Source organism: Myiozetetes cayanensis, unplaced genomic scaffold (assembly GCF_022539395.1).
Source record: "Myiozetetes cayanensis isolate MyiCay16 unplaced genomic scaffold, myiCay2020 scf7, whole genome shotgun sequence".
Taxonomy (NCBI): domain Eukaryota; kingdom Metazoa; phylum Chordata; class Aves; order Passeriformes; family Tyrannidae; genus Myiozetetes; species Myiozetetes cayanensis.
In genome coordinates this window covers 52,236,547-52,261,753 of record NW_026087964.1, presented here as the reverse complement: position 1 = coordinate 52,261,753, position 25,207 = coordinate 52,236,547, and the positions used below count along the sequence as shown (strand labels likewise).

General features: G+C 39.7%; 1 long non-coding RNA gene across 1 annotated transcript in view; it reads left to right on the top strand.

Moving 5' to 3' along the window:
• Window positions 1-25,207, top strand: part of LOC126652073 (uncharacterized) — a 164,604-nt gene that overhangs the window by 73,868 nt on the left and 65,529 nt on the right. The window contains exon 2 of the long non-coding RNA XR_007631867.1: window positions 2,907-3,034. This is a non-coding gene — a long non-coding RNA (uncharacterized LOC126652073). The remainder of the gene's footprint in view (window positions 1-2,906; window positions 3,035-25,207) is intronic.

Genomic DNA, 25,207 nt, shown 5'->3' with positions numbered 1-25,207 from the left:
GGCTGTCTGGTGGGAAGCTACATGGGGCTGAGAACATAATACCTTCTCCCTAGCTGATGCAGTGATTTATTTTTTGCCAACTTAACAAGCTGAAGTGGCTCAGTGCAAGGTTGGAGGAAGGCCAGTTCTGGCACAGAGAGGGTGCAGGACCACAGTTTGTGATGGACAAAAAAAGTTAGGAATGAGGCAGCAAGTGATTAGATCCACTCATGCTAATTTTGAAGCAGAGGTTTAATTTTCTTAACTTTTTTTTTTATGTTTTGAATGCTTTCATGCTTTGTACTTCCCCAAAGGTTTCTCTCAGGCTGCGTGAATCCTATTGAGCCCACTGTCCTCTGCAGCACCACATAGCTCTGGCTGTACTGCATTACTCATGCTTTCCACTTTCTGACAGTGTGTATGACCAACAAAACTGAGCTGAAGTTGCGAGCTGTTTGGCTAAACCTACTTCTGAAAGGCTAAAAAGAAATATCTGTGAAACCATGTTTTTTTAAGTATACATTTTTGGATGTAAGAGGCTGAAGAAGGGGGCACGTAGGCGGGGAGAGAAGTAGTATGGGACAGTACAGAAGTCTGTTGCTGAGATGACCTGCTGGTGATGCTACATGAAAGTGGTTTCTCAGGCACATGGGAAAGTACTGCTTGGATTGGAAACCTCTTTAGTCAGGTGCACAGGAGGTGCTTTGAAGAGGTGGTGCAGCACAAACACAGATGTTCCTTCATATGGCCCTAGGACACAAGTTCCCATCCCTGTTCCTTCTGCATGTTCTTTGCCAAGCTTCAGTAATCCAAATCCATGTTCAGCTGGGAGTCTTGGTGGCTTATACTGTTCCTACTTACCTGAACAAGAATCACATCTGTGGTGGTTTGTAACTAGAGGTAATTTAGATAGCAGTCCAAAGTGGATGTGGAATAAATAAATCATGGGCTTAGGAAAACAAATAGGTGCATGGTTGCATTTCAGAGGTTACTTATATTGCAGATAGAGCACCAGTTTGTTCACTGCCAGTAGTTTCTGTCTGTCGCTTTGCAGTTGTACATAACTCTGTGGAAAGCCATTATAGGGCAGCAATGCATCTTTATTGTATGGCTTCTCCCTCACTAGCTAATAAAGGATGGAAGTCTGGTACATGTTTGCAGATGGTGATATCGCAGACTTTCACGTCTTGTACCTCTGGATATGTCAGTCAGATTCTGGTACCTCCTCTTTCTTTTCTTCATATCTATCAGCACTTCTGAATCTTGTTTCTAATATATTCAAATGTCCACATGTTTTTTTTTAAAGGTGCTAGACCAGAAGGTCAGTTACTTTGGGTGTGTAGAATAACGATTAGCAGAAACTGAAGATGAACATATATCATATGTATAGTGCACTCTTCATGCATGCAGGAATGGGGCAGTAACAGTGGTTAACACAAGATGAGCAAGTCTTGCTGTCTGCTGATGGGAAGGCCTTTGTATTGGTTCTTGTCACATTAGTGGGAATCTGTTCCCTCTTTGGTACTTTAAAGGATGACTTGTATAGCTGCCTGTGCTGGGGGATGATAGATAGACTACCTATATCCAACACCTATGAGCTGAGATTGCTGTTTGCCAAGTGGGGACTGTAGGCCTTTGCTGAGACTTTGGTAATGACAACCTGATCTGGGAAATGGTGAGGCTTCAAAGCTTCCCTTGACTGGAGGTGGGATTTGTAATGGATGGATTCCCATCTACCTGCTGTGGTTGTGGAAGTTAGCACAGGCTTATAGATGGCGCCGTTACCTGAACAGGGTGATCAACCCCCCTAATAGCACAAAGAGAAATGTATGAATTGATGACTGTCACCAAAATGATGCAGATTCTTTCAAGGTTTGGAAAGATTTGTCTTAATTTGGGGATTTGACAGTAGCTTTGCCCAGGTTCCTACATGCAGCATGTGGTAACAGCTTGTGCCCATGCATGTGTCAGTCTGTGCTTTTGTTCTGCAACTTTTTCCAGTGAACATTTGACTGTTGTTGTTGGTTTGACTTTACATGTTTTACATGTGATTTATACAAAAATACTTTGCACTGTGCTGTTTCCTAAAGGGTGATCAAGATGGGCTGTAGGAATGATTAACTGTAATGCATAAACAAAGTCTGTATATATGGGTACAATTTTAAACAATAGACCGCCCCCTTCTTGGCAAAAAAAAAAAAAAAAAAAAAAAGAGGGTACATATACTTAACATGTACCTAATTAAATGCTGAAAAATCTGTATTACTGTCATGCAAATTCTGTAATAGAGTTCTTCACTGAAGAAACATATGCAGAAAGTTAACTCTACCTTTTATTTTGCAGTAATATTTCAATATTAAATTCCATTGTTATACGGCTTATTTTGCTATCAGGAAAGTAATAAAGGTATAAATGTTCTCATGAAACCACTATGTCAGGTAAACATCATTTAGTCCCTCAGAAGAGATGCTGTGGTTTACTTTAATGGAGCAACATCTGTTCTTTCAGAATTAAATGAGTTCCCTGCACAGTAATTAATAAAAATATTGCCACTGAAGATGTATGGCATATTTTTTATAATACAAATATAAATATATGAATTTATAATAGAAATATACAATTGGTGGAAACAAGAACACAGTAAATGCTCTTGCCTTCTTTCCTCCCACCTCCCTTAGAGGATCTCTTAACAAAGAACTTCACTAGATAGTTGGTTTGTTGGTCTGAATGCCTAAACACTGATAGGTCTTTTTACTGGGAAGACTTGATGTGTTCTCAATAGTAATAACTGCAGGAAGATTTCTACTTCTTCTGATTGTGTGATGTTATGGAGTTAATAATCCAAAAGCCTTGCACTAAGATGCTGCAGAGCCTGAGTACACAAAAGAAAGTCCTAATGTATGCTTTTTTATGTTGTTCCTCCCCAGCAAAATTCACTAATTGAGAGAGTGGACCACTAACCTTCCATCAATCAGCACACAGCACTCAACACAGAGTGGATTTTGAGGTCTGCAAATGAAAATGAAATTCCTCAAAGTATGACAGGAAGAGAATGGTGAGTGTATTCACTTGATTTTTTTTTTTTCATATTATAAAAATATTAAGCTGCATTGCATTCACATTGAACATCAGATGGTAGGGTGTTCTTAAGTTTGGTGACCATTTCTACTGTAACTTCCCTCCTGGTCGCTCATTGCAAAGAGGTTTACTCTCTCCCACAGCAGCTAAACAGGACAAGTTAACAGGCTGAAGGTAGAACTTAAAATGTTGTAGGAAAGATGTTTTCTGTAAACAAATGAATAGTATATCCATGTTATGCAATGATGTTGGAACATATTTTCCTCTGTTGACAACTAAGCAACATTACAAGTTGGACTTAGTTTTCTTTTTTTATTTTCCCCTCTATGGGCTTATGTTATTTAAGAGAAAGGGAAGACTGGGTAGCTGACTTAATGTCCCTTTATTTTTAATTTCCCTGGCTGTGATTACTACTTTCAGTGACACCTTTGCCCATCACATTTACATGTGTCTTGATCTAAGACTGACAGCATCCATATACAGGTCAGTTTCGGAAAGAGCATGCTGGGATTTAGCTTCCCCAGAAGCATGCATCTTCATCAGAAGGAAAACAAGTGGTTAAATTTGGCAGGGATGGGAAGCTTTTATGTTCCATTATGAAGGAAAAATCCTTTCAAGCAGTTCAAGCTCCGCAACTGTCAACAATGCAGACTGTTAAAGGGATAGCAATCAGCCTACACACCAGACACACAAACTGAATTCTTACTGCTTGTCATGTAACCAGAGATAAGAGTATTTTCCAGTGACTCTGTTAAAATAAGTGCTGTCATAATGATTCTGAGTGAGACTCATCCAGATGTTGCAGACTTCTCGCTGTGGTATTTATTCATAAATCTTGTTAAAATATAATCAGAGAAAACATGTCTCAATTAAAACCATCAAAACTCTGTGACAATGTTCATGCAAATGCAATAATAATCCCAATGTGTTGACACAACATTTGTGCAGTAGGTTACTGGTATATTTGAACCTGCTGATGAGAGCTCACCAATTAATACAAATATAACTTCTTACAAGTGAAAGGGGAAATGTAAGTTCCCCTCTACATGAAGGATTATGGATTATGCCCTTTTTGCCTGTATGCATATGACTACTGGGACTTCCACAATGCTTAAAATTCATAAAAATTTTCATCTCTATTAACATGTACATGTGCTCATAACTTCTCATACTTACCCTATACAATTGTTGTTACCTAATCATGGCACATAACACCATTTCATTCAAAAGTCTGGATGTGTAACATAAGTAGAGAAGAATATAAGGGTGAAATGGAGTATGTATGAACAACCTAGAGGACAAAACAGCTTGTATAAACTGGGATATCCCCGCTCCTCTTTCAAACACTTGACTGTGCAGCCATAGCACTCAGCTTCTCATTTCCCTCTGGTGAGCTGTATTTAAAGAAGCAAAAAAATACTTTAATTATGTGTTTCCCTCGTAATAATCTGCTGCCCCGCTGTAGGAATACTCCTCAGTTGCCACAGGGGGAGGATGTTTCTGAGCTGATCATTCTGTTAGGATGTGATCGCGCCATGACAGATTTGTCTATGAAGCTTTAAGACTACTTGTGAATACCAAAAAGAAACAACTTAGCTTGGAAATTGTAACATCATGTGTCAAGTATAATTTGCATGCAGAAAGAGCTCAGGGATAATTCTTAAATTTTAGGCTCAACTTTAAAGCTGGATGAGCTTCTTGGGGACTGAAGTGCTACAACAAAGTCTTGAGGGTACTTGCAAGTTAAGGCGTGACTGGCGAAATGTATCTTAGCAAGTTCAGGAGCATTCAAAGTAGTGGGATGGAAGAAAGCTAAACACACTTTGTTATTTAATGTGCAGCAGCTTATTGCTTCCTAATAACTTGTTTGTGAGTCTGATCCCATGGTGAGAAAAGTTAAGGCTCCTGCTAAAAATTTGTAGCAAACTTGATAGAAACAAATTCTCACGCTGCAAGACAGAAACCACAATGCTGATGCTTGTAAACTGCGAATTGGTTCTATAAACCACAACTATGCAAACCTAATGTTTATCTTTTAGTACCATTGTACACTACTGCAGATGGTTCCCTAGAATTCGGGTGTCCTCTGACTACCTTACCCAAAAGCAGAGGACTTTCCCATCAATCTGACCACTGGGATGCAGTTCCTCCTCTCCTGTCTCTATCAAATTGGACTACACAACTTCTGGGTTGGCACAGACAGCCACCATTTTCATACTGTGGAAAAATGTGCAGAAGAGGAGTGCAATTGTTGCACTAATATCTCATTGTAAGCATTTTTACATCCTGTCTTGATACTAGCCAGGCATCAGAAAATTCTTTTCAACTCAGAATAGGTGAAGGTGAAACTGGAAATAAAAGAACATAAAATATTCCAAGTAAACCCAAATTACAAACTAGATCCAAGTGACAAATCCCTAAAGAAATTATAGAAGAAGGAATGAAAGAAACCCACACGATATAAATTCACTGATCTACAAAGTATCTCTCCTTGTACTCAATAGAATTCCTTTTGAGTCTTTCCTCAGGAGAGATTATGTCCTCCCCCATGCCCTACATCTCAGACTTACTTTATGCAGACAGGTCCTAGAAGAGGATCCTAGCTCTTACACCTGACGACTTGTGGTCCTCCAGGGATTTCCTTCAGTCATCCCATTTTCTCCTCCAAAATGCATTTACCTTTGAGTTATTCAGGGAATACACTTTTAGCTTCTGCTGGTAAAAGGACTCTTTCACTTTTTCACTTTTTTTCATCACAAAGATGCAGGTGTTACTTCTGCAGACTGCATGACGTTTCCTGTCCTGGACTGGCCTAGGGGTCATTCCTTGACTCTGAGAGTTATTTTCATCTCCCTCACTCCCACAGGGAGCTAATTTGTATGCTTCAGTGTGAAGTGTCTCCATCCACTAAACCTGTCTTTCTTCATGCACAAACTGATGTAAAATGTATGTAGCTCATTTTTTCTTTCGAGAGTGGATGCTTTGGGTGAAAAATAGGTTTGGAGTGATTGACTCTTCAAATCAATCTTTGGTAGTGCAACACACAGAATTGAACTGCATTGTCCTTGCAAACTACACTGCGAGGCTATTCTCTGTATTATACCTAGCAAACCAGAGCACAAAGAGGCTTAGAGGAGATACCCCTAGGGATTTCAGCAGTCAGTATTGTTTAAGTGTCCCTCTGTGGCTAAATCAGTGTGCAGGCCACAAGCCTCCTACTGAATACTGCAAGTGACCAAACTACCTTTGCATCTTAAGTCTTGTGAGTTCCCAGAACAATCCTCATCCCACCTGGGCAGAGGAAATGAGCAGCTGTCTTCAGCTTCTAGACATTTCTCTGCCTATGTTTTGAGAGTCCAAGAAGAGATTGAAGGGGTTGGAGAAGTTTATGTTCAAAAGTTATTGAATAACAGACAGTGACTCAATACCTGGGCAGTGCATTTGGGATGTGGAGAGAGGAAGGTTTAATGCTCAGCTTTGCTTAAAACATTCAAAACCTTTAAGCCTTTCAAGTCTACCAGCAGAATAAGCAAGAGCCTGGAAACTAAGACATTTTATGGTGGGAATAATTCTGTCTCTCGTAACTGTATTCTCTCTCAAGACAATTGAGAAGAAAATAATGCCAGAGTTACTGGGCCAGAGTGGAGTGGACTTGCTGGTGAGTCGAGTCAGCTTGGCAGAGAAGGGTCAAGACCCTGCTCCACACACATCTCAGGCTCTCTGTCAGACTGTCCCTGTCATAAAGGTGCTTTCACCGCCAATGGTGTTGATTTCTTTTCTCCTTGACCCCATAGCTCCAGAGTCACTGTGTTGATCACAGCAGCTCTCAGGTCTCTATAGTAACTTGCCTCCTACCCACAAACAAGAAAGTTTATGTCTAAGCAAGGCATTGAACCAACTGCAGTCTTAAATAACCATCCTTCCAATAAATAATTTGATATTTGTTACTCCTTACTTCTTTCAGTTTCTAGTTGTTAGTTGGGATATCAAGGGCAGAGTTGTCGTGGTGAAAGACAAAATACCAAGTTGTAACAATTAGGGAATGGAGATCACCAGCAAGTGTGAAGGGTTAGGCACTATTACTAGAGTGCACGTGCTCAGTATGTGCTGAAGGACTTTGCAGTGATGTGGCTACCTTGTTAATTTGGAGACCAGTTGGCATTGAACAAGGGAGTCTTTCGTGCTCACCAAAAAAAAGAACTCTGGTATCCAAACTAAAAGTGGGGATGACCTCTAAAAGTGAAGTAGCACTCTCAACTAAAGTGTCACATTCTTCATTTCCTCTTGACATTGCTCTGTTGCTGGTGTTGGACTGTGGATGTGCATGTTAGGAGGAGGTAGATGTCCCATATGGACTATATCTGCCATCTTATGCTTCCAAACCTTTGATAGTCTGGTGTCTGGATAAACAGTAGTGGGGCGGTTGATGGCATCTTAGAGTACCTAATCAGTTTGGTTGAATTATGCATCTACCTTGCTCTTAAAATTTTGGGGTGGGGTACTGTTTCTCATTTGCATGCTGGGAAAAGGACTTGTCATTTCCAAGACTATGAAACAACTGTAGGTTAAAAGTTATAAACTGTAATTCCATAATCTTTTATTGTCTCAAAGTGTTTATCTAAGGAAATATTTGAGTTGACTGAAGTGGTATTGATACATTGTCTAATGGATCTACAGCAAATGCTACTCCTCTATGGAGGGCAATCTAAGGACTGTGGCCCAAAAAACAAATAACAGCTGAAATGTAATCATCACCAACAAGAGAATGAATCTATGACAGAAATTACTATGGGGGAAAAATATTTTGGACAGAACAAATGCTTCCTGAAGGATGGATGCGTGGCTTTGTGCTTATGATTGAGAAAGTTCAGGTTAAGTTTGCTGAGGGGGATATTTCTGCAAAATCCCCCTTGATGAAAGTCAGGTCCTTAATTTAAAAAGCTGTCATACTGTCTGCAATCTATATATCAAAGTAGGATGGAAGACACTTTTCTTCAATTTATAGCCTCGTCAGCTTGTAAATGCAGAAGTAAACTGAAGTAGAAAGTGTTGTGTTATTTTAAAAACTGATTACTTTCTAGAAAAGACCTCTATCTCTGTTTGCTTGTCTCATTATTGTGACAGCATTTCTCTGATAGCTTGCTGCTGCCAGTCCTTGTTAGACAGGCGAACACATAGGTGCTTTTGTGGGCGCTGCTCTTTTGTCCTCTGGATGGACTTTTTCTTCTGTCTTCCCAATTTGCCTGTTGTGCACTACTGCAAACTGAGCATTGGGAAACTCTTGATTTCAAAGGTGAGAGTCATACTCATGGCTTCAATTTTCAGCTGTTAGAGCAGCCCCATAGTCTTCATTTATCCCAAAGGTGTGAGATAGGGTCCATGTGCAATAACTTTTTGATACTTAAATAATCCAAACTAATGAATGAAGTCTTCTTTATAATCATGAACCACCTCTAGAGACTGATCTGTCTTGTTTTATCACAGTGGTTGTAAAGTGACAGGCTCAGATGTTTAAACTTACGTGAAAGCAATGTCACCTATTTTACTCAGACCATACTGGAAAGGGTTGTGGCCAGGCACAGAGGAACAGATGTTCAGAGGAGCTCAGTTCCCAGGTTAGGCACTTAGATAAGGTCAGTTTTTCACCTTTGTTTCTCTCAACAGAAACTAGAAGGTGCTCAGCGGGGCTGCACAGTTTTATAATCTCAGCTCAATGTCAAAAATAAAGCAATGACAAAAAAGATCTGCATGTCTCAGGAAATTGCAACATTTTAGCACCACTGATCTCAAGTCAGAGAATGAATTGAAATGCATCAACATAAAATTCACAGAGCACAGAGATCTCTTAGTTCGTTATTTTGTAGTGATAACAAAATATTTCAGTGTTCATATATTGTACTGTAGGTTTTGATAATCTCTTATGGGCTGCAGGGCTCATATGGGGAGGCAGTTCCAGAATATTTTGTGCCTCTTTACCTTCCCTTTCTCACAGCCAAGATGAGCAGAAGGTGTTCTATCACAGACAATACAGTCTTTTTTTGTCTTTGGTGCTTCTTTTCTGTCCCAAAAGCAAGCACAGAACTGGACCTTCAGAGTGTGAGAACAGCCACTATAACAAAGACAGTAAGAAGAGAAAGTGCTTGATTAAATGCATGCGTTAGACAAACAGATGAACCACTTACTGGGAAACAACCTAAGTGGGATGAACTCTAGTTATAAATAAATTATTGCTGGTACTTGTATGGCAAGTTTGTCATAGCACCTGCTTTTTATTATGCTGCTCTTTGAATGTTTGACACGTACCCTGATTTGTATAAGCACATTGTGGGTTTATTTCTTCAAGTAAACAAGTAAGCAAGCAAGCCAGACAGCAAGCCTGCTTTTTTTTTTTTTTTTTTTTTTTGTAAAAGAAACAAAATCTGCAAAAGTACACCGAAAAAACAGGGATGCAAACTGCATCCAGCCTGTACCCTCTGGCAACCATCTTTAAAAAGGGTTTGGGTTCTTACATACACAGGAGTTTGGAGGATGTTTCCAACTCTCAGTGGCTTTTTCAGGTCTGTGAATCCCAGTAAATCTCACTAGAGGTAGACCATGTTTATAGCATTTCACTTTCTTCAGACATGCAGATGCATGCAACATGCAACAGCAAACAGCTGCTGCATGAAACAAATAGGGCACAGGATTTGTGGCAGCTAGGAAAAGGGTGTCTCCCTGTCCTGCTGCTGGGGGGCAGCAGCCACTGAGAAGGGCATGGGCTTGGAATTTGGAGTGAACAACATCTCTAGTCAGCATGGGAAGGGCTGGCAAAACCTGTCACTCTGAACCAGTTCTTCCACAAGCTCTGTGGCTCCATGGGAACACTACATTTAGGAGAAGCTGAAGCAGAAAAAGGCTTTGGACAGAAGACTGAGATGCTATTGCTTTCTCCCCCACAACCCATCAGCAGCTAAGATATGCTGAATTTGTGCAAGGTGGCAGTGCAACAATAATTGTTTTCCTACTCGCATAAAAAGTTGGAACCTTTAAAAAGGGTAGGGTGGATGCTTGGGTACTGGGAGTAGCACATGGGTTTGGTTCTAGCTTTTTCATTAAGAAGAAAGTAAATGCTTGCTCCTATAAAAAGCAAGGTTTAAAATTTATGTACGCTAAGCACAGCCTCCTTGCATCAGCAGATAGATAAACTGTATCAATGTATGTATACCCAGTTTGGGGGTTTGTCTATTAAGGTGATTTAGCTAATAATTTTATATTATTTTTCACATTAGTAGTTTGTTTTTTCCATAAGGTATTTTTATTTGATTCTGTGCTGTTTCCTTAAGCATTAATAAAAATTGTTTTAGGCAATAAAAGTTGTGGTGGCAATCCAATAAATAGGAGAGACCTTGTAAAACGGTATTGAAATAGGAGACTTACTGTGAGTTGCTTGAGCAACAACTTTACTCTTCAGATGTCAAACCATCAACAAGTAGCACTAACTTACATGCAATAGCCCTACTGCTGTAAGGTAGGGACAGGCAGGTTTTTGCTTCCTACAAATCCAATAAGATCTTGTTCTTTCTAAGAAAGGATTATTTTAGGGCAGATGGTGGCAAGGATGCTGTATGATAGAGAGGTCTAGTTGGGGATATCACAACCAACTCTGTGCCGTAGGTATAACACAAAGTGCTTCGGCAATAGTCTGTCATTCAACCTCATTGTCAGCTGTTTCTGAATTTACATTAGAGGAGTGAGTTCTGGGAAACTGAGGTACCACACTTTTTCTTCCTTTTTCTCTTATAGAGAAGGTGATGATGAGAGGAAAAAAGTGTAACCTGACAGGGTATGGACAAAAGAGCTGCAGTACAAAAAGCCCTGTGCTGAAATTATAAGGTACTGTGCACTTCCTTTAATCTAGAGCTCCTAAATTCCTCAAAAACAAACTTAAAAGAATTGAAATACAAGTAAACAATTAAACTGATATTTTCACCTTAAATGCTGATTCTTACCAGGTAGTCTCTTTCATGAAATGCTGCACTAAAGTGTTGGCTTAGTCCAAGAGAGAGGTCTTTGCTATGAAAGTCAAGGCAAAAGGATTGACCATATTGCAAACAATCGGGACTGAATATAAGACTGGGTTACAGATGGACAGATAGGTCCAAGCCAGAGAGAAATTTGGATGGTATGGTAATTAGAGGTTCATATTTTACCTGTTTTCTCGTTCTCAGGTGGTGTGTTAGTATCTAGTCAAGGGGAATTCTGGTGAAGATTTCCAATGAGGTTATTAGGGAGGCTCTGCAAATATTTACAGCTTTTTTTGAAGACAGGAAAAGACAAGGAGAAAATTTTTTTATAAATTGAGGAATTGAAGACACTGTTTTTTCTTCAAATGGCAAATCTTGGCAAGTTGTTCATGCCAAATGGTTAGCATTTCCCTTTCTTCAGCAAGTTTTTTGGTTTGTAATTTTTTTCTCCCTTTGGAGAATCATTGTTTCTTTATAAGAGTAAGTCACAAGGGTGCTTTTCCTTTTTCTCCTGGTTTTAGGTAAAATAGAGTTCATTTTCTTCCCAGTTGCTGGTACAGTGCTGGGTTTTAGATTTTAACATGAGAATAATGCTGATGTTTTGGTTGTCGCTCAGCAGGGCTTATCTGAAGTGAAGGACTTTTCAGTTACCCCTGCTCTGCCACTGAGCAGGTGCACAAGAAGCCAGGAGAGAGCAAGGCCAAGCTTAACCTGAACTGGCCATAATATTCCATACTGTAGGACACCGTGCTCAATATGTAACCTCGAGGCAGTTGGACAGAGGTTGGTACCTCGCTATTTGGGGACAAGCTGGGCATTGGTCAGCAGGTGGTGAGCACCTGTATTGTGCATCACTTGTGTTTCTTGAGTTTTATTTCTATCTCTCTTTTAATTGTCTCCCCTTTCATTACAATTATCACCACTGTATCTTACTTCGTTTCAATTGTTAAACTGTTCTTCTCTCAGCCCACTTGTTTTACCTTTTTGTTTGATTCTCCTCCCCATCGCACCGGGGCAGGGGAAGACAAGCAAGCAGATGCATGGTGTTTAGTTGCTGATTGGGATTAAACCATGACACTGTGAAGCTGAAGCGTTGTCCACCCTATTGAGGGGCTAGTCCTGTTCAGGATGACTTACCAGATTCTAGGTTTCTATGATGCATAGTAGAAAATATGAGTTTTGAGTTAGGGTTATGGGTAAAGTACTAGCAAAATTTGAGATAATCATCTAAAGACATGAATTTTGAAACTGTAATTTGACCTGTGAAAACTGTAAAAATAATTGCTCTAAAAGGGAAACCAGCTTGAAGTAACAAAAATCTAATTAATATAAAAATGTTAGAATGTAAGTAAGGTTCTAACAAAGAACCTGCAGGTGAAACAGGGAAATTCAACTCAAGGCAAACACTTCTGCATCCTTTCCTAGCAGTGTATGGTATTGCTCATCAGTGGTTTATTTTTTAATGAAGTAGATGAAAAGCTTATGGAAATAAATTGAACCCCAGGACTCAACAGTGCTTGCTGTGAATGGTGTAACATTACATGGTGCTTTGAAAGGCCCTGATTTTCACTAAGAGCCTTTCAAAAAGGAGGTATCTTTGCACCCCTAACCATGACAAACCCACACAGTTGTTCAACATCCAGCAGCTTCTGTGTTGGCTCTGATGTGATGCTTTGGATATTGGGAAGGTGAAATTCCCAGAGACATAAAGAAGTGGCACAAGGGAGATGCTGGTCTGGCAGAAAGTTTGCTGACAAATGTTGTTCACCTTACAACTGTGTAAAAATGTGATGACCAATGGCTCCTAGGGAGTCATCCCTTTGGATGAAGGAGTCCAGAGCTGAACCTGTGCCTAGCTCTGGAAATCAGGTGGATATCTTAGAAAATACTGAGTGTAAGTGCTGAAAAGAGTAGGAGAGGTGAGAGAAGAGGAGTGGTCCTGGAGGGATTGGGAATTTAGGAGCTGTCTGCAGCCCTATGCTATTTGAACAGAGGAGGAAGAGCTTACTCCAGTGGGACTCATAATTTCCAGTGATCTCAAGCAAGCTTTGACTACCAAGAGATTGGAATCTGTGATCTGAGACTTGCACTGCCTTAATGTAATAAGCTTAGTGGAAAGTCTACAGCCATGGATATGGCCTGTGGTGCTAACTATCAGAGAATATTTAAAGCCATAAATATTTCATTTGAGTCAGAATCCACAATGGAGTAGCCTGGACAAGGGAACATTTCCAAAATTAAAAGAGAGAAATAAGGTAAAGATAAAAGGAAAAAAAAATTAAAAATTAGGTAACTGTAATGAGTTGATCTGTGTAATGATGTAAGCACAAAGGACTTCAGAGTTCTGTGGGCTTGGCTTGAGAGGTAAAGGAATAGCAGGATTTAAGGATGTTGTAACCTAGGAAAGGTTTTATACCCTGTTTTTTTTAACTTGGAAGAGACTTTTCTGCATTCTGGCCTGGATAAGAGGTGACAGCGAGTTATTACACAAGTTTAGCAACACTGACTTGGTGGGACTCATAATGGCTTGTGGGAATAGGTGGCAGGGGAAGAGCTGGAGACTGTAGAAGCAGTCTGTATCTGAAGATTAGGAGGCATCTAATTAGGAGCACCCTGTATGTGAAGATTCTTATCTAGTGGCGACTCTGCCCCATTTTCAGCTGCATATGAAACAAAACAGATTTAAAACATGACATTTCCAGTAATAAAGACCTTCTTGTCCTCTTTATCTTGGTCCTTGAAGTGACTCTCACTTTTTGGGAAATGGTTAAGGAAGAACCACTCTATTTGAAGGACTTGTTCATGTCTTCCAAAATCCCCCCTGTTCTTTGAGGTACTGTAGCAGCTGGTTGTGGGTTGTTTCTCAGTGTTTTGCCAAGTGTCTAGAGAGTGGAAGGTAGCATAGAGTAAAATAATTATTTTGCAAAAAATTAGGCCTGGTGTAGTTTTACATCTCTTTCAGGCTGTTTTCTTGTGGTGACTGGTCATAAGGGAGAATCAGATTCTTACCTTCTGAGAAGGATGTCTTCTCTGCATGGCTTTTACCCACACAAGATGTCTCATCAGTGAGGGGAGCACAAGTGCATGTGCTTAATATGCAGGAACCAACTGTCTGAACAGTGGCAGTGTGAGGCACAGAGAAGTGTTGGTGTGAGATAACATGTGGTCTTGGTGCTGGATTTCCAGACCTTTTGCCTTTAGCATGGAAAGAATGAACTGTGATGCTGAATTTCACATCTTTTATCTGAGTGGAGAATATGTAAATAATCTTTGCATGACAACCTGTCCTGCCCATCTGCAGAGTTGTATGTGCAGAGCATATGTACCTTTATAGGAAGAAAATATTACTCATTTGTACTTATGGAAAAAGAGTGTGAAATGGGTAGATCCTGTGAAGAAATACAGCTAATGCCTTGCCATTAGGTAAACTGGAATGTCAAAATTCTACGAGCTTGGACAGTCTCTTAAAAAGCTCATATCTTTTGCACTTCATCTTTATAGTAATTGCATCAGAGAACATCCTATCATTCCTAGTATTTGAGTTCAGGGTGGTAGGAAAAGTATCTTCCTAGTCAACAATATCACTAGATGAAAGAAGTTTTGAAGACGTCACTTTACACAAAATATTTTCTAGGAGGAAATTAGGAAAGGGTCTGTTTTGTGAAGTTCAGCAAACTCCTCCTGGCCATTCCAAAAGGAACTTTTTGAGTCCCCCACACCTTTTTATAACTGTTTTGCTTCACTCCTTAAAGAGTATTTCTAAACTTTTTTGGGACTCTCAAGTCAGACATTGTTTTGCCATAACAGAATGGTTTGGTCTCTGTGCTGTTTCCCATAATTCTATTTGAAAGAAGCTTTGAAGGAATTTTTCTAGTAAAGTGTCAGCATTCCCTACTGAACTTACATTGCTCCCTAGCAAGAATTTGCAAGAGAGCTGAGTCTCACTGCAGTTATACTTGTCAAGACCAGATGCCTCTTCCATTGGGAGAAAAAAAAAGGCAATACCACTTCCAAATATTAGCTGTTTGCTTTCTTTAAAAAAAAAAAAAAAAAAAAGGCAACTTACTAAGTGGTCTTTGGGGTAAATATTGCCACAGTTAAGTTCCCTGAAGTTTTCTTTCTGTATTATACATGTCTAAAACTACAATTTAATGACTAATTTTCTATGGTATAATATAAACATTGGGGTGGCTCTTCTTTTTGTGTGTTTCTCTGTGACAACCCAGCCATAAACATAAATTTAAAAGGTAGTGAATGAGATCAGAGTATTTTTTTACAGGGTTCATTATAATAATATAACTTCCATATGAGAAAACCTCACTCTTTTCTTGCAAATCCCTGAACAGATTTCAAGGCACTCAGTTGCACTGTTTTAAGAAAACCAAACAACTCTGTGACTGCACTCACCCTTTCTGAGCCATCTCTCTTTACAGTTACAGGCACTGATTTCCACTGGACAAAGTAAATGGGCAAAGTAAATGCTTGCTGTTAAATAAATAAAGGCTGGGGTTTTTTTCTTAAACCAGTAGAGAGCACTAAAATTTCCTCCTCTGTGTTCTGGCCTGCTCACAGGCACTTAAACAGTTCTGCACATTTTCACTCTTTTAGACTTTATTACTTTTATATTACTACAGGTCTTTGCTAATTCTCTAGTTGAAAATATTCTCAGCACTGAGGAAGGATGCAAATAGTACATCCTGAGCCATGCAGTCAAACTGAGGCTTCTGACTCCAGGAGTTGGTCTGTATGACTGCAAATACTTCCTTTTCATGACTGTCAGGTCTCAAAATAGTACCTCTGCCAGTCATGATTGTCCATGTTCAGGAGAGGATGGGCAAATATTTGGGCTGCTTAGCAGAAGGAATTGCATCTTTCCTTTGTAGCTGACTGATGTTTAGGAGATCTGAATACTATGTTCAGGTAGATTAATGGAAGCTTAGCAGCTTCTCACTTCTCCCTCCCCACCAATATTTGACTCACACCTTTAAGGTGTGAGCCTTTAACTGAATCTGTGAGAGTGCAGAGAAGTATCTTCATTGGCTGTATTTCAGTCAAAACTATGTGGTAAAGTAGAATAACAGGTGTATGAAATTATTCTTTGCTATAGTGTTTTCATTATCAGGATTTATATCATATTACAAGAACAAAAGCTAAAAAAAGAAGAAGGCATACACTTTAAAAATGCCAGAAACTTAAATAACAAACAAACACACACAAACAAAAACCAAACAAAACCCAAAACATTTTTAAAAGCAACACAATTATAAGGCATGAAGCTCCTCTCCTAAAGTGGAAAATCTGTGTTAAATTTGGTTCAAGCTTGGCAGCATTCAAGTAAGTGAGGTACACATTAAAATATCAAAATATTTTCTCTTATTTTGCTCCTGTGTTATGATGCACTGGTGGTTAATCATAAATGACATGTTCATTGGGGATGGTCTTATTCATTATTTGTGCTCCTTAATCCTTGATTTCAGTTTGACTCTTGACTATTTGGGATGCTGAGCAATAGGGTTTCAGGTCACTTCTGGAAATAAAACCTATGTTCCTGGCTCTTATTTGTTAGACTGTAAAAACAATCTGAAAACTTTTGTAGTTGACATTAATTATATCTTGATCAGGGAATTAGGACTTTGGAGCTTTGCTGCTAACTTTGACACTCACTGACTTCTACAACCAGACATTATCTATCCTTTTTTTGGCCTTGTTTCCTTTTCTAGGGTTTAGCTAATGGTACTACAGGGACTTCTGACTAATTTGTACTTATGTAGAATGCTGAGTGCTTAGCACAGTGTGGTTCATTTTCACCAACTCCTCTAGATTATACAGTACTGCAGTAGTCCTGACGAAAGCAATGTGGTGGGATAGTTACGTTACTGGCTTGTGGAGCTCGTGGACATGCTTCCTTTTGGCAGGATAACTCCTCTGACATGCAGTGTTTCGTTTTTTCTTTTAAGCATTTCTTTCAGTACAATTTTAGAAATGGCTGCATGCCCAGCAGTCTTGGTCCTCTGAGCACATGTGGGTAGTGAAGACATGTTGCTTTAAGATAATACATATTTTTGAGATACTAATATTGGAGTTCATTAGTCAGGTTGTTTTAGCTTTGGAATAAGTTGGTGTATACATTCTGATTATTATAGCCAAGTAAAGCTTTTGGGTGAAAAGTTGCTTTGTCAAAGATACATTTTAGGATTGAATGCCTGTTGGAGGAAATAAAAAAGCAAAACTGAAAAGCATACATAGTAATTAATTTTTATTAATTAAATATTTCCATTTTAATACTGAAATAACTTGTATTTTGCTTGTATTTAACAGTAAAAAAATTTTTGAAGTGACATTGTAACTACAACAGTTGTAATTACAACCATTGATTAACTTAATTTCCTTTCAGTTGACTTCAAAACCAAAATATGACTGATGGTTTACCTGAAGTATGTGTGTGGTGTGTTCAGGGTTATTTTTTGTGTTTTCCAGGAAATCAATTGTTTGCTCATCTTTTAATATGTTTGGGGTTTTTATCATATTTGAGTAATAAGATGATCTTGCTGTATGAGTTTTCAAGACTACCACTGAAAATATAATAAAGAAGGGAGGAATGAATAAATAGAAGGTAGAGAAGAAAGTGTGTTTTGCTGCTACTTGCATTTTTGCATGTATGTGTAAATAAGGGTGCTTTTAGCATAGTTATCTAATGATCAAGATCTTCAGGGAGTTTTTTCCCCTGTCTGTTAAGAAATACGTCTGGAAAGCATGCTGACTTTGCTTGTCATACAGCTGAGCAGTCATGTTGTGACATGTGTTAGAGCACATTCAAATACACTCAAGCAAACATACAAAACTTTGCACTTGGTACAGTCTTTTTTCTTTAAGGAAGTCACCATGTTCAACTACCATTTCAAACCAGACTGTTGTACAAAGATTCAGGAGTGGGAGGGAAAGAGAGGAGACATTGAAGATGAAAGTCATGTCAATACCATAAATGAGAAATGTGGGCAGTGCAAAGAGAATCTGTAACAGTGTTGACATCGAGTAAACATTTAAAAAATATTTTCCCCAAGTTAGAATAAAAGTTTTAGAATTGTTTTGTGAAACTCCTAGTAAAAATTCATGAAAATAGGTGGATGTATTAATTGCTTTGCTATAAAATCTTGGGAAATTGAAAATATAAAATAAGTATCTGAAAAAATATTTCTATACTCATCTACAGTGTTTAGATACCTTCTGCTTTGAAAATACAAAGTAGATAAGAGACTTGGTCTCACAAGTGTAGTGAAGCAAGACTTTTGGCTGTTCAACCTTTGTAAATCAGAGCACATTCCCATTTGCAAGTGTATAAATATCCCTTATGTTATAGTTAACCGATGCTTTCTTCCCCTTCATGTTTAAATAATGCATGTCATGGGTATCTAGTTCTGCCTTTGGGAAGCTTCTTAATAATTTCTTTGCTGTGAAACAGTCCAAGCTTTAGTTCCCTTGCTTCCAACTCAGCTATACTCCCATGGCATGTCCTTACCTATTTTTTTCCCATCATGCTGGTCCAGGTTGTGCTGCCCAGACTCGACAGTATTTTATCAAACACACTTTTCTGCTGACTTGAAAAGATTTGATTTGCTGTGGTGGCACTTGGGCTTTGAAGAACAATATTGTATTTCTATTCCATACCTGCAACACCTACCATGCCTGTTTTTAAAAAGGAGACAAAGAAAATCCATCTAGTAGCGTTGCAAGTTCTCCCCATATCTGGGGAGTAAGACACAGGCACCACTTCCTCAGGAGCTTTTTTTTTTTTCTCAAATTTTTCTGTCTTCTCTGCTCTGTTCTCTCAGTAGCCTGTTTTATTTTTCTCAGTAGGTCTTTAGCTTTCAGCTTCCTTCTCCTTCCCATGAGTTTTATGCTTGTTATTTAAGGACTTCATAAGAGCTTTGTTGTCAGCAATGCAAATTATATGCTTTAAAAAAAAATTATGGATGGCAACCAGAAACAGAAATTTCCTTTCATTGCTGATTTAAGGTAATTCTTTTATTTCTCTCTTCTTGAAACTGACTTACTTAGTGACTTTTGAACTAGCAGGATGTGGTGATGTTTTTAAAAATACATAAATCACTTAGACAAGATGGCAATGTGGGGTAATCCATACTGGGTTGAGAGGTGTGGAGATGGAGACTGTGCCAGTGCAGTGCAGAGCATAAATGAAAGGATGTAAGGGAAATCAGGGCTCAGGGTACACACCACTCTAAAGCCAGAAACTTAATGCTTTATTTCTGTTTCTTCACTGGCAAAGCAGCTCATCGTGTTGTAAATGCTTCAGGAGGAGGAAATGGCTGGAAAGATTCCTGTCCCCGCAATCAGCAACACAGTAGACACAGAGGGGTCCTCAGAGTGTCTGTTCTCTGCTTTCCTACAGGGACAGGGCATTTGTACACAGCACTTTACAGATGCTGTTTCAGCTGCACTCATGTGAGCCAGCTAATGCCAGTTTGCCTTGGGTGATGTGGGAGTCTGTATCTAGTGAGATAATGCATGTGGTGTAGGGGCAGCAGCACAGATGGAATCGGACTTGCTCATGTTTTCTCAAGAGTAATAACCTACTTCCATTTCCCAACCAAATGGCTCGAGGTCTATGGGCTCCAGACCCTGAACCTAGAAAGGCGTGATCCCTTGGCATGCGTGGAGCCCTGGTATAGGTTAAATAATTACTGTGCTCTATATCCGTACATAGAATGTCTGCCAAGTTCTCTGCGTTCATTGACTTTCTGACTAAGCTGGCTGCATTTCAGGTGCCAGCCTTTCCTCCGGATAGAGCAGGTAGGAAATGAAGTTATGTTTCTTGGTCGGTATAAGGGCACAAGGACCTCATTTCAGTCTCTTTTTATAGAAAGCAACTGAATTGCTCAAAGCAGCCATCTGAGGATCCTAGACAAGGCAGAAGGCTAAATGGGGAGAAAGATGGGAGAAAGCTTCAAGTAAGAAGTAAAAACTTGATGGTACATATTTGGTACATTACTTCAGCATGTCTTCTCCTCCCTCCCCTTATACTCAGTGACATAAGGAGCTCATTACAGTCAAAAAGAACCATAATCCCCAATTTACTTTATGAATCTGGCTTGTTGGTATTCATAAATAACACCCAAGCAAGGTTTTATAAAGAATGTTTCCCACTACTTCTCAATAAAAATCTGAGACCATAAATTTGCAACCCATAGCAAAATTTTATTCCAGCTATCAGTGTTGTAGACAACTCAGAAGGTAGAAATGCAGGTCGACAGTTCTATCCCTGATGCTCTTTCTAGGTGGAAGAATGTTGCTCATTTATAAATGGGTGGAAAAATTCCAAATTCCCTTAGCATGAATGAAATCTAATAGCAGGAAATCTAATAGCAGGAAAGCGTTCTTGTTCACAGCCTGAGGCACATTCGCTGGTATCTCTTCCTATACTTGGGCTATGTATACTCCTCCAGGTTGTCTGAAAGTCCTTCCTTTTTGCCCATATTCTAATAATGTCCAGCAAAACCTTCCATCCCTCTCTTTGAAATTTCTGCCTTAATTCACTTGCTTTTTCTGTCCTTCCTCTTGGCTGGTCCAAAGCGGAACTGTCGTTGTTACCCTTGTCAGATGCAGTGGGGCTTGCTGGAAGCTGAACAATATTTATATGGTTTCTACTTAACAGTGTACTTTTTGGATATGCTCAACTGAATTAGAAACCAGTTATATTAAAAAATAAAAGTCATTTATGAAACTGGGAATTGGAGCCTTTTAAAACGTTAGACCAAATCCCTGTTCAGAAAGGGATGGAGTAAATATAACTTCATAACCAAATCCCAAAGGTTGAATTTTTTTCCTTTTTTTTTTTTCAAGGCTGTTCTCTTACTTTCTTATAAGAGAGGTAATATTTCTTTTCCACAAGAGAGAGTGTTTGTCTATGGCAGCATTCAAGTATTTTAATGATCTTAACATTACACAACATGGTATGTGAAGGGACCTGTTATTTCTCTTGGGTCCTCTTACAGAATTTTTGCTTCATTCTTTGTGCATTTAATCTCCTGTTCATTTTGGAGGAGAATATCTCATGCAGCCGTGTTTAAGTCAATATTTGAGTCTGCTCCAGAAAGCACAGGAAAATGCCAGAATTTATTTTGTGAACTTGAGTTGTCATTGCTGAGGAGGGAAGTTTTGATGTCTCTGTTTGGTCCCTGATACAGATGAAACTTCTGGCTGCTGGTGGTTGGCTGCTTCAGGGATGTCAATGCAGTGCTTCAAGGGAGACAGAGTGGAGAGTCATCTGAAGGATGGTATCTCCCTCTGAGAAGCTTTAAGATGGTGCAGTATCATGTGGAGCCACAGAAAAGTGGATGGCAGAGGAATTTACTGCCATGTTGTCTACAGGTGAATCGACTGAAATTTGCAGTACTTCGTTTTTCTCAAAGACTTCAGAAACTGGAATTTTATGTGAGACTGGCAGCTTTTATTTAAAAATATGTCATGGAATGTTTTTAACTGTTGCTCTCTTTCTATCTACTGACAGAAGAAACATCTGATGAGTTAAGCATGAAAAGGACAGGAGGCAACTAAAACAAGCAAGCATCACATTACTTTTTTGTATTTAAAATCCTTGGGTTTTAAGCCTGTTATGTGTATTCTTGGAACCAGGCCCAAGGTTTGTGAGCTGGGTGTTGGCAGCACTGCAGCTGACATTCTGCTCTGTGCATCATCCTGCATTCTCTCTGTTTTAATCTGACACACAAATTTTTAAAGCCAAAGGGACCATTATCACCACCTGCAGATCACAAATGAAAGAACTTCACTCAGTAATTCCTGCACTTACTATTAACTGTGTAATGGAAGGGCTGTTAAGATACAGGTGAAATACAGACCATGACTGTTTGGGAATGGAGTAGGAAAAGAGAGCCAAAGAGCCAATCCTTTGGATATACACCGGACTGTCCCCTGTATATATTCCTGTAAGCCAAATATATGCATTGGAATGTGTTTTGACTGGAAAGTGTTTTTCCTAGAGCTGTAAAATGACATATAAAATAGGATTGTATTGCATAAATGGAAACATTAGGAGGCTTAGAAAGCCATTTGGCAAGCAGATGTGTGGAGTTCTATTTTATAGATCTCTCCAATGTTATTGGGAAGCTGACATCTAATAAAACTTAATTCCATAACATTAAAATACTCACTTATTTGCCATGGCAAAAGCTCTCACTTTACGGGAGAAAAGGGTAGAGGGGAATGCTCCTGGTCACTAGGCAACATGTTGCCACATTTCTACATTAGTGCAAATAAGACATTTACTGGGTGAGCGTGGATGAAATATTGTGATTACAGGAGGAGCTTTCAACATGAAGAAGTTATCATATGCAGATAAAATATGAAAAGAACGGCAATGAGAGTATTATTAATGTGATGGGAGAAAGGAAAGCTGTGACACACAAGACTCTAAAAGGTTGCAATACTCTCTAAAGGGTTATAGCCAGGCAGCCGATCCTGGCTGCATTGCAGAGAGCATCATTAGTTCTGGTCCTGTGGGGGGCAGGTTACATAACAAAATCTAGCCACACAAGGCTTGAGGATTTTGCTGGTGAAAAAATGTGAAGAATTGACTTGCTTTAGCAATGGGAAAGTCCCTAGAGCAGGAGGGCTGGTTTGAAATCAAAGCGAATTGAGTTGAAGGGTAGTAAGCACTGTGAGGGGGTTTGAGCCAACATTTCACAGAATCAAAGAATCATAGGGTGCAGAAGGTTGGAAGGGACTACTTCTGGGCAGCCTGTTCTAGTGCATAGTCACCCACACAGTAGATATTTTTTTTCTCGTATTCAGGTGGAACTTCCTGTGCATCAGCTTCTACCCATTGCCTCTTGCCCTATTGCTTGGCACCACTGAGAAGAGTCTGGATCTATCCTCTTGACACTCTTCCTTCAGATACACATAGACATTGATGAGCTTCCCTCTGTTGTCTCATCTTGATGCTGAAAAGGCCCAGCTCCCTCAGCCTTCCATCATAAGAGAGATGCTTTGGTCCTTTAATTGTCTTTGTTACCTCCACTGGACCCACTCCAGGAGCTCCGTGTCTCTATTGTCCTGAAAAGCCCAGAACTGAACACAGCACTGCAGATATGGTCTCACTAGAGCTGAACAGCGGGGCAGATCACCTTCTTTTCATCCATGTAGGCAGAGAAAGCCTCCAGAATGAGGCTTATCTGAAAGGTGATGGAGCTGACTGACCAGTAGTTCCCTGGGTCCTCCTTCTTGCCCTGTTTGAAGACTAGAGTGACATTTGCTTTGTTTCAGTCCTCAGGCACCTCTTCTGATCATCACAACCTTTCAAAGATGATCATGAGCTGCCTAGCTGTGTTGTCCACCAGCTCCCTCAGCACTTGTGGATGCCTCCCATCAGGGCCATGCACTTGCGGATGACAGGCTTTCCTGGGTGTTCTCTAACCCAGTCCTCCTCGACCAAGGAAATCTCTTCCTTCCAACATTCATTTACCCTGATCTCCTGCATCAGAGATTCCTGAGGACTGGTCTTGTCAATAAAGACCAATGCAAAGAAGGCTTCATAACTCTGACTTCTCTGCGTCCTCTGTTACCAGAGTCCCTCCTCCATTTAGTGACAGGTTCACATCATCCTTAGTTTTGCCTTTTGTTATTGATGTATTTGAAGAACCCCTTTCTGATTTTGACATCCTTGGCAGATTTAATTGTAGATGAGCCTTGTCCTTCTGTGTCTCATTTCCACTTACTCTAACAACTTCTCTCTATTCATTCCAAGTAGCCTGACCCTGCTTCCATCTTCTGTGTATTTCCTGCTCACATCTGAGTAACTACAGGAGATCTTTATTCATCCACACAGGTCTCTTGCCCTCTTTGCCCGATTTCTTGCTTATCCAGATGCATCATTCTGGATGCATCATTCTCTGAGCCTGGAGAAAGTGATCCTTGAATGTCAACCAACTCTCTTAGACCCTTCTTCCCTGCAGGACCTGTTCCAAGGAGATTATTCCAAGGAGAAGCTAAAGTTAGCTCTCCTGAAATCCGTGGCTGTAATCTCACTTACTGCTGGGCTTCTTCCTCACTGAACACTGAACTCCACAATCTCATGGTCACTGCAGCCAAGGCTGCTCCCAGCCTTCACATCTCCAACAAGCCCTTGCCTGTTTGTTAGAATGAGGCCAAGGAGCACACCATTCCTTGTGGGATCCTCCACTACCTGTGTCAGAAAGTTGTCGTCAATTCTTTCTAGTAAAAGTAGGAAGGATTTATTATAGTCATGGGGGTTATGACTATAACTTCTGGGGTTTGTGGCTCATTCTCAACATATATTGCTAAAGATAACATTCCACAATATCATGCATCTGACATATGCTACTTTGTGTATTATTTTGATGATTACACGGTGATAGCAGATTCTCTGTAGCAGCAAAATGTCAATAGTATTTATACTTACAAACATATCCTGGCCCATGCAGAAAAAACCCCATGAATTATCTCCTTTGTCTAGTTGCAAATGCTACAGTCGTTAATAACTTAAACAGTATCTTCTAAATTAAATGCCTGTTGAGCAAAAACATTATTTACTGGGATTTAAATTTCATCATGCTGTTTTCATATAGTCTTTACTCAGTTTACATTTATTTGCATTGGTGCCAAAAACACCATTTTTGAGATCCACAGGACTTAACAGCTTTGGATGGCTGGTATAACTTTAGCTGACAAAATTAGTATTTTTCTTCTCTGCTCAAACTATGAGTCTAATTTCAATTTCTGTGATGTGAATCCAATGTTAACCAAACAGCATACAAGCTCAGTGATGCATTTGTTTCATTACGAAAGAATGATGCAGAACTGGGAGCCACAACTCTGAACATTTAAAATAAATTTGCTAGAAGTATCCATGCAGTATCTGGTTTTGGCTTTCATCTCTTCAGAAGCATATGCTCAATATGTTTTTTTAAGGAATGTTAAATTGTCCTTTTCCCATTTCTGGGGAAAGTGCTGTGTATACCTGCTTACACTCTTGACCTGGAAGGGTTGGAAGTGCAGATCGTCCATTGCTGGGGCCAGGCAGGGAGTCAGGGCTGTGGCAAGCTGGGAGCCTGACTGAGTGGCCACCTGGGATCCAACAGACTCCTTGCACAAGC